The 15519-nt window shown below is 36.7% G+C and overlaps 1 long non-coding RNA gene across 1 annotated transcript; it reads right to left on the reverse strand.

The window, feature by feature from the left end:
* Nucleotides 1–1322: 1322 nt before the first annotated feature.
* On the reverse strand, nucleotides 1323–15328 carry LOC140322058 (uncharacterized). Its single transcript, XR_011919117.1, has 5 exons — nucleotides 15289–15328; nucleotides 13006–13023; nucleotides 10286–10336; nucleotides 6418–6480; nucleotides 1323–1455 (listed from the first exon to the last, which is right to left on the reverse strand). It is a non-coding gene; the product is annotated as an uncharacterized lncRNA (long non-coding RNA).
* Nucleotides 15329–15519: the final 191 nt, after the last annotated feature.

The following is a 15519-nucleotide window of genomic DNA, read 5'->3' on the forward strand; positions in this document are numbered from 1 at the left end:
CCCTCAAGAATAAATAAGTTTGAATATAAAATTTTTATATTTAATGTGAGGAGCTGTCTGTAACCCAAGCCTACCAGTTAAGCTCACCCTAACATTTATTTTGGACAAATAATTACAAAAGTTTATTTATACCCATTTTTTTTCCTTTGGTTTTAAATATAACGGGGTAAATGTTACAACCATTGTCAGGTTTTACTGATATCCAAATACAGAAAGAGTTTAGATTTCCCATAACTGCTCTTTTATGTGAAAAAAGTGAGGGGAAATTTAAAGCAGAGAAAGACAACAACAAAAATTTATCAAGGTTGCCATACCTAACCTATACTGTATCTATAACCCACATTGTACTTTTAGTTTTTGCTTTTTTTGTTTTTTTGCAGTAGGGAAAGAGGAGATCTCTTCTTGTAGCTTTATTTATGGTTTTACTGCCATTCAAAGTTTGTACTGTAGAGCTTTTTTATTACCAGTCTGGTATGATGGTTGTCACCAGGACAAGAAGTAGGGGAACAATCTCTTTAATAGTAACTCAGACAGAACAAAATGCTTTTAAAAGCCAAGTCAGGAAAAAACAAACAAACCTTATTTTTTATTTTTTGCAATATCTTTGCAATACAGTTACATTTTCACACTTTACACATTCTATAAATACAGAAAATTATCTGTTGATATGTCAGAAATAGTGTAGCGTAGTGCATGCCTGTCTGCCTATTTGACATATTGACAAAGCATGTGGTTAGCCCTCCAAATAGGGATGAGCGATTTTAATTTCAATCCCGCGGCGAATCGGGCCTTTCTTGCTTACCAAACATGTAAGCAAGAACGGCCTTGTGATTTACCATGAGGTCCTGTTCTTGCCAAGCGAACGAGGGACAAAAGCAGGGGGCGGTAACGCAGGCGTACTGAACTCATATGACCACTCAATGGAGATTCTCCATTGAGAGGTCATGACTTCAGTACACCTGTGGTCACAGCTGATTGGAGGGACGTGCCTCAAATCAGCTGTGACCACAGGCGTACTGAATTCATATGACTTCTCAATTGAGAATCTTCATTAGGAGGTCATATGAGTTCAGCTGTGACCGTCCACGTTCCCACGGTCCCAGGGCTGTAATTATCACTAATAAGTACAGCCCAGGGACCATGTGAACCTGGACAGAGAAAACCTGTGGTCACAGCTGATTGGAGGCACGTCCAAGTTTTCCCCACATTAACTTTAATGGAATTCGCTAAATTGATTCACTTTTCATTCTTCAGGTTAACTTGAAGTATACATTTTTTTAATTAAAATTATTACTAATAAAGAAGACTTATAACACCAATTGCACAGATGAACCTTTATTTTAGCAATAATTTTTTGGGAGTAAAAGAAATAGCAACTAATTTATTTCAGAAAGGCAAACAGTTGGGAAACATAAGTTTTTTGCTCCATATACCATAGACATATTCTTCAGCTTTCTGTAAGAGAAAACAAAATATAAATTTACTAACAATAATATTCATTGATAAAAAAACAATATACACCCATATCTAATAACCATAACAATGTACTTATGATATGATATACAGTCAATACTAATAAATGCCTATCATACTTATTTTTCTGCTTTACCAATCTTGGCTTAAATTTGATAATTCAATACCACGGGTTTAAAGCCATAAACTGTGTTTATCTTGTGTTTTGTTGCTTACTGTAAATGTAGTCTTCAGTATAGTATGGTCATAGTTATATTTTTTATCATTAGTATTGTCTGGTCTTCTAACATTTGTAATCCTGGGTGGTTATAAAGACAGGAATGAAATTTCACAACCTTACACACCTAGGTGTCACAGAGAATGGTGGCTCTTCTCTCATTTTAAGTGCGGTATGGATGGAATTATAGTACAGAGATGATTTTCTGGCACAATACTTGGTAGTAACATTGTATTTTAATACCAATAGATTCTTGGTTTATCCTATTAGTCTTTGATATTCCTGTGGAATTTTAATACTTGAGGGAGTTTGATATTTAAATAAAAATAAAACAACATCTTTGGAAAGAAGATTCTGTATCCCCCCCACCTCTTCCTGGTGTGTTTTTCACATTGAGCATATGATATAATGTTTTTTCAATGAAGTGGTAAAGTCATAGCCCCTGATTCATCATTGAAATCCGCGATCGCTGGAAGCGCGAAAGGACTCGAGTATGCGCGTACACCCGCCTCACTACCAGCCGGATTCCAGCCTTCACAATAGGGAGCGCGAATCTGCCAATTAAGGCGATTAGATTTCAGCTGCGCGATTAAGGAGGATCTGGGGCTAAGGGTGGTATGTGTGCCATTAGAAAGAATGATTTTTTAGGGGAACAGTGACTTTCAATGCAAGATCGCCAGTAAAAAGCTGTCGGATAAGCGCGGCTCCGTGCGTGAGCTTTTTCAGTTGTTGAATAGCGCGATCGCGCACGGTTCCGGATCGCTAATACGAATGCGCGAGCGATAATCCGATTTTGCTTGATGAATCAGGGGCATAGTGTTTAAAACAAGAGGGAATAGTGGAGTTGGGGTGTTTTTATATAAAATAATCCCTTGAATGATGTCCCATCTTGGATAATATTTGGATAATATGGTCATAGACACCTGAAACCAGCCTTGTTTCCAAAATAATGACATAGGACAAGTGGGATTACACATATTTATATGGAAATATATATGGGTGCATATGTATATTTATATATATATGCATGTATACCAAGATTTTTGGACATCTCACCTATATACTTGTTGGTTCTTTACACACAGTGATTGAATCTAGTTTTCGGAGATAATTATTTATTATCACTCCATAATGGAGTGAGAATTACCAATAATATCTAGAGAAATACTGAATATCATTGTGGAGAACATATATGGAACACCGCCATCTCTGGGTGTTGTGATTTTATTTCTGTCTTTTGCTTACTTTCATGCCAAGAGAGTAAGCATACCAATGAATATAACAAATTTTGGTATGTACAGAATAATTTGGTTATATTGAAGAATATATATATATATATATATATATATATATATATATATATAATAGAGTTGTACTTATTGTATAATAGAGCTGTATTTATTGTGTTTTTTGTACATGTTGTAGTGCTGATACACCTACTAGCTGTACCAATTACATCCCTGAGGAAGCGGACACAGTCTGCAAAATGCGTCGGTTGATCTCATTATATGTAATTTATACAATGTATCTAGCCTATGTATGCTAATAATGTTGAATAACTCTTCCTGAAACTTGGTATAAGGGAAGAGGCATGTATATTTTAACTGTTGTTTCCTAATGAAGGAAATAAAAGGTATATGATAACTTTTTACAAATACACTGCCGTTAAAGTCTTGTATCATTCTTGTATTGGTATTCCTTAAGGTCATAGTTATAGTTATAGTTTCTCCTGCTAGAAGATATCAGATGTACTACTATACCTCACTGTGATGTACTTTTCTTTGCATTGTGCTTGATTTCTCTCAAAAAATGGTTCCCTTGCTTGGGTTCCCCAAGGTCTATGTATATCTATGTTGCATCCATTATTATAAAAGTATATAGGATTGTCCCATATTCAGTTCTGCCTAGGGAGTAATGCTTTGCTACCTTTGGTTGCGGGGAGGAACTTGACATTTGCAAGGTAAGAACTACTCTAATGCATTTATCTGTTGACATATAGTGACATTTGGTGGCCTTTTAGATGTGCACTTTTAACAAGATATACAGGTAGGTCCATAAATATTTGGACAGAGACATCTTTTTTCCAATTTTGGTTCTGTACATTACCACAATTAATTTTAAATGAAACAACTCAGATGCAGTTGAACTGCAGACTTTCAGTTCTAATTCAGAGGGTTGAACAAAAAAATTGCATAAAAATGTAAGGAACTAAAGCCTTTTTTACACAATCACTTCATTTCAGGGGCCCAAAAGCAATTGGACAATTAACTCAAAGGCTATTTCGTGGGCTGGTGTGGGCAATTTCTTTGTTATGTCATTATCAATTAAGGAGATAAAAAGCCTGGAGTTGATTTGATTGGGGAGGATGCTTGTATGTGGAAGATTTTGCTGTGAACAGACAACATGCGGTCAGAGGATCTCTCCATGCAGGTGAAACAAGCCATCCTTAAGCTGCAAAAACAGAAAAAACCCATCCAAGAAATTGCTACAATATTAGAAAAAAATCTACAGTTTGGTACATCATGAGAAAGAAACAAAGCACTGGTGAACTCAGCAATGCCTGGACATCCACGGAAGACAACAGTGGTGGATGATTGCAAAATCATTTCCATGGTGAAGAGAAACCCCTTCACAACAGCCAACCAAGTGAACAACACTCCAGGAAGTAGGCGTATCGATATCCAAGTCTACCATAAAGAGAAGACTGCATGAAAGTAAATACAGAGGGTGCACTGCAAGGTGCAGCCACTCATAAGCCTCAAGAATAGAAAGGCTAGATTGGACTTTGCTAAAAAACATCTAAAAAAGCCAGCACAGTTCTGGATAAACATCCTTTGGAAAGATGAAACCAAGATCAACCTTTACCAGAATGATGGCAAGAAAAAAGTATGGAGAAGGCGTGGAACAGCTCATGATCCAAAGCATAGCACATCATCTGTAAAACATGGCGGAGGCAGTGTGATGGCTTGGGCGTGCATGGCTGCCAGTGGCACTGGGACACTAGTGTTTATCGATGATGTGACAGGACAGAAGCAGCCGAATTAATTCTGAGATGTTCAGAGACTACTGTCTGCTCAAAACCAGCTAAATGCAGTCAAATTGATAGGGAGGCGTTTCATAATACAGATGGACAATGACCTAAAACATACAGCCAAAGCAACCCAAGAGTTTATTAAAGCAAAGAAGCGGAATATTCTTGAATGGCCAAGTCAGTCACCTGTTCTGAACCAACTGGGCATGCGTTTCACTTGTTAAAGACTAAACTTCGGACAGAAAGGCCCTTAAACCAACAGCAAGTAAACAAACAGCCGCTGCAGTAAAGGCCTGGCAGAGCATTAAAAAGGTGGAAACCCAGCATCTGGTGATGTCCATGAATTCAAGACTACAGGCTGTCATTGTCAGCAAAGGGTTTTCAACCAAGTATTGGAAATTAACAATTTTTTTCAGCTTTTTAATTTGTCCAATTACTTTAGAGCCCCTGAAATGAAGTGATTATGTAAAAAAAAGGCTTTGGTTCCTCACATTTTTATGAAATCTTTTTGTTCAGCCCACTGAAATAAAGCTGCATCTGAGTTGGTTCATTTAAAAATGTTTGTGGTAATGTACAGAACCAAAATTGTAAAAAAGTTGTCTCTGTCCAAATATTTATGGACCTACCTGTATATGTAGATATAAAAACTGGTGAGAATCCTTGCTATGGATAACAAGACAAAGCCAGGAAAGACCAGACAGGAAGTCTAGGCTAGGGCCTGAACAACGTTCCAGTGGGTGGTGGACTTTTGGCTTTAATAGTGGTGTTAGTGGAGAAGGGACCCAAAAAAATGGCATTTCAGAACAGAAACCCATATGTGAATATTTAGGGTCTGTAACTTCAATGGGAAACCCCACTCTGAAAGAGAATTGATTCTTTCCCTGTCTTTTATGGATTAAAATTTAGGCAGGAATGGTTAGCTGTCAGTGCTAATTGGGACTTACACTGCTACTGGATTTGAACTGCTGTTAGCTTCCCCCCTGTCCTACATGTCAAGTTGCAATAAATTTCCTCTAACTCCAAAACATGCAAGCCTTTGTGATTTCTTTATGAAACATAACAAGGTGAATCCTGAAAAAAATTCAGCCGATCCTAAAGATGGTAAATTTAATTTGTCTTTGTAGCTTTAGACTCACTAGGAAATTTGTCTTGGTGTCTAACCATTATTACCATATGATAGTGACCATATCAGTTCAGTAAAGTTTTCAAAGATCTTTTGACCTGTTTACTGTCTAACTCAGTGTTTCTCAACATATATAACTTTAGAGAATACTTTGTAATAGCCTTTTGGTCTTCAAGAAACCCCTACTATAATCACTATGTTTACAGCTCACAGTACAATAGTGTGGTGGTCAAAGGGAAGAATACATCTTAGAATGCTGGCCAGTGAAAAGAATGACATCTTTAAAGATACCCATTAAAAGATTTGTGTCATTGGTATCTGGCCTGAAAGGCACAAACTACTCTTTGTTCATAGGACCCCTAGCAACATCTGGAGGACTCCTGGTTGAGAAACACTACTCTAGCTGGTAATCCATGTTAAGTATTTTTTCCGTTATCCATTATAAATAGATTTGCTTATCATTAGTTAGTGGAGTGCATATATGAAAACATATCAAAGCCAGAAACCCAATATATACATTAATAACCATACCTAACTAATCTTACCCAACCCAAGTACAATGTTATTACTCACATTTAAGGTTCCTGAACTGTATTCATTTTATGGGACTACCAGATCTTTTAGAAGTAGCTCAACCTGTAGGATATCAAGATTTAATTGTGTTATTGCAGTGCTCAATGGGAAACTGCTACTTGACATTGCAAATTGTTAGTTGAAAGAAAGATCAAATACCTGTAAAAATATAGAAGATATACACAAAAACAGTATACATAGAACAAAACATAAATTGTAAATAAAATTGTAGGTCCACCTTGTGCCAGGCCTGAACTCTACAAAACCTTTAAAAGTGTTTCCAGGTACACCAAAATTTTAGAAGGAGATCTCTTTATCAAACTGCTTACTACAGCCTGGCTACTTCTTACTCTTCTGCACTCTTTTGCAATCTCATGGATAAGTGTGATTTATTAATCAGTCTACATTCTTCCTATGATCTATGGTCAAATTCTGATGTTTATAACCTATTGTAGGTGCTTTTAGCAGTGGACAGGGGTCAGCCGGGCTGAATTTCCTAGGTTAATGAGGTTGTGACCAAGTCAGTTTGTCCACTAAAGGGACTCAGACCTTCCAAATGCATTGTTTTAGGGTAGAGGCAGGTAGAAGACCTGGTTCTCAATCAGATGGGAGCTTCTATACCTGGCAGAATGGTACAGCAAAGAGATTTTGATGATCACTGACCTGATTTTTTTTTCTCTTTATCTTTCTCTCCCTATCTTTACCCCCTTTTCTCTCTTCGAGACTGATTTATTAAAGCTCTTCAAGGCTGGAAAAATACATTATATTCAACAAACTTGGGTGATATAGAAAACCTGGAATGGATCTAGTCTAGGATTGAAAACATTTGTTATATATACCAAATGACCTTTAGAAAAATATTCCAAGTTTGCTGGATTGCCCAGGTTCACTGATGAAAGTGAAGCTTCTACAGCCCTTTGTCTCTCCCCTTCATTTAAAAGTTGGGAGGGAGTGGACAGCACAGGGTTGTCGACTTAGGTGTGAAAAATTTACAAATCTGGCCCTGGGGTCCACATGGCCACCCTGACTGGTCTGTGACTATTAAGCTGAATACACAACAAGTTGTAGTGCAGAGCAGAGCAATCAGTGGAGCTTTACTATGCTGACAGCTCTGCTCCACTGATCCTGGAGGCAATACGAGGGCAATAGAGGTTGAATGGAGATACCCTCCATTCATACCTCTACTGCTCTGTGATTGGCTGAGGAAAGGGAAACCCTGATGATGCTTGAGCTGTCATCAGGGTTTCCTATTTCTAAGCCAATCACAGAGCAGTAGAGGTATGAATGGAGATAGTATCTCCATTCAACCTCTATTTCCCTCGTATTGTGTGCGGTTACAGCTAATTGAAGACACCTGCTTTCAATTAGCTGTGACCGCACAGTTCCCACGGTCCAGGAATCCCACAATGACATTATGATTCATAATGTCATTGTCGAATAACCTGTAAAAAATAAAAAAAAACAAGTTTAAAATAAAAAACACATACGAAATAAATAATTTAAGAAAAAAAAAAAATATATTTTTTTTTTTCCTCCTGAATTTTTGCTGTCGAATCCCATGTTTTTCGGGTCGGGTCTACCCGAATTCGAACAGCCATATTCGTGTCGAATATAGGGACAACCCGAATTTGGACATCAACACTACCAGGAACACCTCACACCAGAAACAAAACTGCTGTTTTGAAGGTGTTCTGAACCATCACCTAACCACCACAATTTACCCTTGTCACTCCGATCCTTTTGTTTGCTAATTTTACCTGCTTCCAAATGATCAATTTAAACTCCCTGGTGGTAATCTCGAGTGTGGCTCAGGGTGAATTTTCCATATGAAGAGCGGTAACCCTGAGCCACACTCAGGGTGGAATTGCCAAGTCCTACCTGGGTCCACGTTCCAGCGGCGTCCTCTGGGGGTGCCTGCCGCATCCTTCAACGATGCCCGGCATCTTTTTCCCTGGTAATGCCGGCCAGGAATCTGTGTAACCTGGCCATGCCCAGCTGGCATCCGCGCTCCCAGCGTGTTAACGTTAGAGACGCGAGGCCAGGGGTAGCACATGTTGTCCGGGCATCTGCTTGCGAGTGTGTCGCTGGGAGGCTGGACCATGCGGCTGGGAGGCAGGACCAGGCTGGAAATTTAAAATACTAAGTATTTTTAAATGTACTGCTTTTGCATTTAAAAATACTTAGTATTCATACTGCCAGGGATGTTAAGAATTGTTCACTTTTCGTCTAATATATCCCACCCCTTGACAGGTTCCATTAAAAATATAAAGGTAAACAATAGTATTCACTTCCCTTGTCCGTTTTGTTTTAGATGATGTCAGGGCATGATGTCCTGAAATTAGTTCAGACTTTCAGTTTTGAATAACTAGTTTTTCTTGGTTAGAAAACACTAAAATGTAAGCTTAAGAAAAATACAACTTGGAAGGGAACTTAATTCAGCCAGCCTGGAAAGCCAAGCATTTTGGTTGATTTTTTCTCGTCCAAGGTAATAGCAAGTGTGTGTTCCTCTGCTAAAGTGGTAAAAAAAAGGTCAACAAAGAAACAGATACTGATCTTTTCTTAGTGAACAATGCTGTTCACTAAGAAATTTTGGTGCAACCCCACTGTCATCAGTGGGAATGTTTAGACACTCTGATATGCAAATTAAACTACTTTGTCACACAAATGTAAAGGAAAAAACATATCCTGATCAATGCTTTCAATATCAAAACTTGTATATACCATGGGGTCTTTTTAAGAGATGCTGTCCACAAAAAAAGTGTTGGAGTAAAGCTTTTTATTCTGTACTTTGGATTCACTCCACAAATTAGTTATGATCATATACAGGCACTAAATGGAATGATCTTTGTGGAGGTTCCTAAATACCAGTTTTTAGGCTACAATGTTAGACTGAACACTTGTATTCAGGGAGTGCTGAGGACCAACTGTATGTTTTGGAGAGCCAATTACATGTATTTGAATATTTTTTTAAAACACTCTAAATTTCTACCAGAGATAGGGATGTGGAGATATATCAGTATGATACCAGTGTACAAGTCCATATGCCTGAAGGTATTTTTTTCTTGAGAAGAATGCTCCTCTGGATTCGTTCAAGGGATACTGAATCCTAATTTGCTTTCAGCTGATAGCGTACACCTTAAGAAATCTTTTTTACCCATTAGTCTGGATATTTATATTTAAATTGACAAACAAATATATTAAGTACACATCTTCTGAAACTTTTCCTATTGTTTGAATTCTCAAAAGGCTTAATGTATCTCAAAGGTTAGAGGAAGACAAATTGATATTTATGTATTACTTTTATCCAATACATCTAAGGGAACAAGCGTTTGTAAACTGAAAGGTGATTTTTGACTTTTGACCACTACACTGTGTTACATAAACTTACAGTTGTGATGTTAAAAATTTAATGTGTGGTATCCTTTTAGTTAAAGGAAGTAGGAGGCTCATGGGACTAAATAAGCTGACTTGAATATTAGATAATATATTTAAAATATTAAGGATACATGTTTGCCTGCCCTCTATCTATAGTGATGTTGGTCCGCTTGATTTGTGTCCCTATGGTGCATGTGTAGGTAACTACAAAAGTAACCACAATCTTCTTTTTACAAAAGTTCCCAGTTTTAAATAACCTCAGATGAGAACTGCAAAACTTATAAAATACTGTAATTTTCAGTCTAGTTCTTCCCAAGTTAATTATACTATTAAGTTTAATTGTAGTTTATTTTTGTAATTTTTGCAGATTTAAGATTCGATTCATGTACAATGTTGAGTTTAGTTTACAGTAATTTAATACATTTTTTGTTTGCATTAAAACTCACATAGTAGTATATCATTTTACTTAAAAAAAGGCATCGTCAATACTTACTGCCACACAAGCAACCTTTACTATAGGATCTTTCGCTCCCCCTTGTGGAAGCTGTAAAAATAAAACAGGTAAAAAGCTTTACCTTTATGTAGTATTTAGGGAACAGTACAAACCTTGCAGATTTAATTGAATGAAAAGGGTAGCTCACCATACATGGCAAACTATATTAAATATGAAAGCATGCTTGAAACAGCCATTAAAAGCCTTAACCCTGTTTTATGAAATTTTGTTTTTTTATCCAGTGATCCACTGCCCACCAATGCAATAAGAACATGAATGCATGGGGATGTATGCTTTTTATGTTACTACTAAAACAGAGCTAATTCTCAGGTTAAAATTTTCCACTTTCAATATGTAAACACTATGTCTAATTTCTGTGTCAGTAAAGTACAAAAATAAACCCACATTACCCAGTATAAATACCTCTGAACATTATCCTTGTACAGTATCAATAATGAAGCCTAACTAACACATATGGGGCATATTTTCAAGCATAACTTGATTCTCCAGACAATTAGGGCTGATTCACAGGGGTTGTGCAGGTGAAGCTTCCTCATGCTTAGGATCTTTGCCTGAGGTCTACATGTAGCACATAACCAAAAAGAACAAGAACAAAACATTTTTGGCTGCTTCGGTATGATTCTAAATACCAAAATATTTTGTGAAAAATAAATCTAAAAACAATTTAATGATTACAGTAAAATCCATAAAACGACTTTACGTTTGTGTTTCAATTACACATTACATTACAAGTGTTTTTTTGCTGATGTAATACATTTTTTTAAGCGTTTCATGGAACAGAGTCAGCTTCTTCACAAAAAAAGACACATACATAAATCCTCAGTCAATGCATACAAAAGAGCATACAATGCATACAAGAGTAGTTCTTTCACAGAATGGTATGGACAACAAGTAACTCTTGGTCTCCCCACTAATGTATGGAAACGGAACCCTATGAGGGGCATTGAACAACTGATGGAGGAGTTTATAGGTGGTTTTGATGTCAACAATATCATCAGTTTGATTTGTTTATACTGTATTCAAAATTGGTACTCTTGAGAAGTTAATTCATTGGCTAGGCTTACTCCCCATGGGTTTGTCTTCCATACCACTCTGTGAATGAACTACTTTGCTCTTTTGTAAGCATTTATTAAGATTGTTCTCAAGTTTAGGAATATAGAAGTTAACCACTTGTTGCCACCTTATTTGATCACACACCTAAACTGGTTCACGTTTAGATTATTCAAAACAGGAAAACTCAAGGTCGGAGTAAAAGGTTAGCATTGAGTTTACACCTGTATAAATATACAGGGGTAAAAATATGAACTGTTAAGGTGTGGTTTAACATTAGGTTAAATAAAAATAAAAGATATAAGATATAATAAAAGCTATAAATATAAAAATATAAACAAAATAAACTTGCCTAAAATGCATTTTGTGTTATTTATGGACCAAAAATTTGGGTGATTTTTATCTTCAGCTAGTAAGAGTTTTTTTCACTTGTTAGCAGACATCCTACTTGCAGTATAGTGACATACATATGCTTATACTTTAATATAATAATACTATAATATAATATAATAAGTTATTTATCAATGTCTGAAAAATCACCCCTGGTGACAAACATTGCAGAATGCAACATGTTTTTACAGCCATCACATTGCTACAATTACATTTCATTTAACTATTTTGAAAGGGATGCTAAATGGTAATTTAGCTCAACAACTAGCTAAAAATAAAAACACACAAAAAGGTGATTATAAGTTTTATCTAATCTATTAGCCTCCTGTTGACTGGGATAGTTGTCATAAAAAAAAACAAACAAAAAAAAAACATTTCTTGTTTGAAAACATAGTAGATGCAACATGAACATTTTCTTTGTTGCTTGGTTTGCATGGAGGCTTGTAGTTATCCAGCAGCCTGTCACCTTACCATACGTGGCCCTAGCAGAAAGCACTAACTCAACTTTAACTATCCTAAGTATAGGTGCCTACCCGTGAACAAATAAGATTAGCCACTTTCATTCATTCAGCAGTAGGCACTTACCACTTGTATTACCTAGGGCTGAACAAGCATTTGCTTTTAGGGCTAAAAATTATAAAAAGGGTCAGATTCCTTCATGTAAACAAAGCCTAAAGGGATACTTAATTTTTTACATCTAACAAAATCTGTGGAAATATATATTTCTGTAGGGCTTCGTTTGCAGGTAGTTTGCAAGCAGCCACCTACCTGCTTAGCCAGAGCTGGTCATAGCAGCAAGTGCCAACTCAACCCTAACTGACTACAGGATTATGCACATACCCCCAAATAGATTATATCAGCTCATTTATTCAAAAGCAAGCATTTACCACTTGGATTAATTAGGGTTGAGTAATCATTTGCTGCTAGGGTAAATATGGTAAAAGGCCAGGCTTGTCATCTGAAAACCATAGACCAAATCTTTGTATAAACTAAGCCTAAAGGGATACTGCATTCATCACATTGATCAGAATCTAAACAAAAAAATATATGTACTCCTTTCTAAATACTGGTTCTAAGTTCAAACATGGGTGATGTTTTACTAGACCATTATAGAATGAGAGGTATGTTCAGCTGTCATAAATAAATTTGTGTATTGTAAAATTCATTTTTTGCACTAACAATCAGTTTAGTAGAAAAATACCAGCAATTTTTGCCTTAAATAATTTAAAGAAATTCACATATTCTAAAACTATACATACCGTAACATCAACACTTATCTAAAAAGAAACAGAAACAAGTTATACATTGTTGCAATAACATCTTACTTTACATGCATTTTGTGTCATTTGAAAACAGGCCATTCAAAACATGTTGGTAAATTCCAATTACATTGATGGGTTTGATTTTCTGCTAGTAAACTGTATTAATTTGTTAACAGTCACCTGATTGGAAGCATACCAGCATAAATATGTTGCCAGTGGGACAATTGTTAACATGTAACAATTGTCCCACCCTCTTTGGCCACAATAGCAGATGCATCATAAACATATACCTCTGTAGAGCTTAGTTTACACAGAGGCTTGCAGTTATCAAACAACCACCCACCCCATTAACCAGAGCTGGCCATAGCAGCAAGTGCTAAGTCAACCCTAACTGACTACAGGGATATTGCATTCATCACATTTATTAGAATCTGGAAAAAAACTTGTTTAGCTCCAAAAAAAAGCATAAAGCATAAGTATAAACAAAGCATAAATGGGGTTCTACTATACTACTAAATCTGCAAGTATTAGAAAAAAAAGGGAAAAATTACAGAAATTGTTGAGTTTGAGTGGTTTAAAGAATTTCATACTTTCTAAAATAATACATACCATAAATACAGATACAGAAACAAACAATCTATAAATCATTGCAATAGTATCTTGCTTTAAATGCATTTTGCATTATTTGAACACAAACCACTAAAATCTTTATATTTGTTTATATATTTTATTTACATGGTGATTTTAATATTTTGCTTGTAAGAGCTATATTATTTTGTTAACAGCCACACAATTTGCAGCATATAATTATGTTGCCACTGGGACAGCAGTTAACATAAAAAAACTCCTTGGCCTCAAACACAGCAGATTCAACATAAACATATACTTCTTTAGGACTTTGTTTGCATGGTAGCTTGTAGTAATCAATTATTTATCCACTATCTTCCAGTTCTGGCCTCAGAAGAAAATGCCCCCACTTTAACCTAAACCTCAGTTGCGGTTGTTGGCTTTCTTTGCTGCAAAGGGGAAACATCTATAGCCAGTACACATAAGGGGTCAATTAGGTTAACAAATAGAATTCCAATAGAGTGAGCTAGAGATATATCCAAAAATTACTAGCAGCACTGCTATCCATGAATGCCTGGCAATGCTTAACAGAGGAATTCCAGGCAATCCCAACAGGTAACTGAATACATGAAGAATTCAAAGGAGATACCTGCTGGCCTAGGTGGGCCTGTGGAAACCCACAAGTTCCCCCGACATCCCCTGAGGACAGGATTGTACAAAGTGACTAGACTTTTTGCAATACAGAGAAAGCCCGTCAGACCTTCTCCTCAACCTCCCTGTGTCTGACACCCTGCAATGACCCAACTTTATTGGCTCTGCAGCCAGAGAGGGAGAAGGACTGGAGGATGCATCAGTTGATGCAAATTATTCCATGAGGCATCCACCACCTGTGGACAATCCTGATGACCAATTAGATAGTCTCATTCAAAGAATGTGGCAATGGGTGATTTAAAAGCATTGGACAGGTAAAATTGACTGCAGAATGCTGGATTGTTCCACTTGTTCAACTTCCACTCCTCTGGTATTCCCGTTGCAGAAGGGAGATTGCTAGGCCAACTCTCCGAGACTTAGTGTCAGATAATTGTGTCAGCAGCCATATAGCTTGCATGCATTAATGAAAATTTTAAACTGTTGGTTTTCAATTGAAACTTTCTCTGGCAAAGGAATCTTGAGTTCCACACAAGCCCCCCCTCACAGCTGGAACAGTATTTTGTGTATTCCCCTGAGCTGCTATGCACTGTGTCAGTTGATATACGGCATCTTTCAGGCGTCTGACTTGTTCACAGACATCCTCCATCATCCATCCAAACATCAGCCCCTCAATCTAACACCACAATCTTTGCCTATAGAAAGGCCCCACTTCTCAGTAGGCCCAATGTGCTGTACAAGCACATGGTTACCCCCAGGACTTCTGTATGCAACATATGGCATTTGGGGAAGAACTGGCAAAGGACCAGTAGCCCACAGATAATTTCTGTACAAAGGATTCCAGCAAAGGCAAGCGTAGAATACAGAGCCAAGGGTCATGCAAGCGTAATCAGTCCACCAGATAGGGTATTCAAGGGCAAAGACAAAAGCAGAGTTGGGGTTACCTTTATGTGGAAATTAGAGAATTGTGAAATGTATTTTTACCAACAATAAAGGAGAAAAATTAAAATAAATTGTTGGGTTGAGTGGTTTAAATAAGTTCATGCTTTCTGAAATAATACATACCATTGATACAGTTGGAAGGGAACCTGGATCAACACTTGGCTAAATAGAAACAGAAACAGGGTATACATTTTTGCAAGAATATCTTGCTTTAAAAACATTTTGCATCTTTTGAACAAAAACCAGTAAAACTTTTATTTTTGTTTAAATTTTATTACTTTGGTGATTTTAATATGTTGCCAGAAAGAGCTATATTATTTGTTAACAGCCACACAATTTCCAAGATATAATTAT

Source organism: Pyxicephalus adspersus, chromosome 2, assembly GCF_032062135.1.
Source record: "Pyxicephalus adspersus chromosome 2, UCB_Pads_2.0, whole genome shotgun sequence".
Classification (NCBI taxonomy): domain Eukaryota; kingdom Metazoa; phylum Chordata; class Amphibia; order Anura; family Pyxicephalidae; genus Pyxicephalus; species Pyxicephalus adspersus.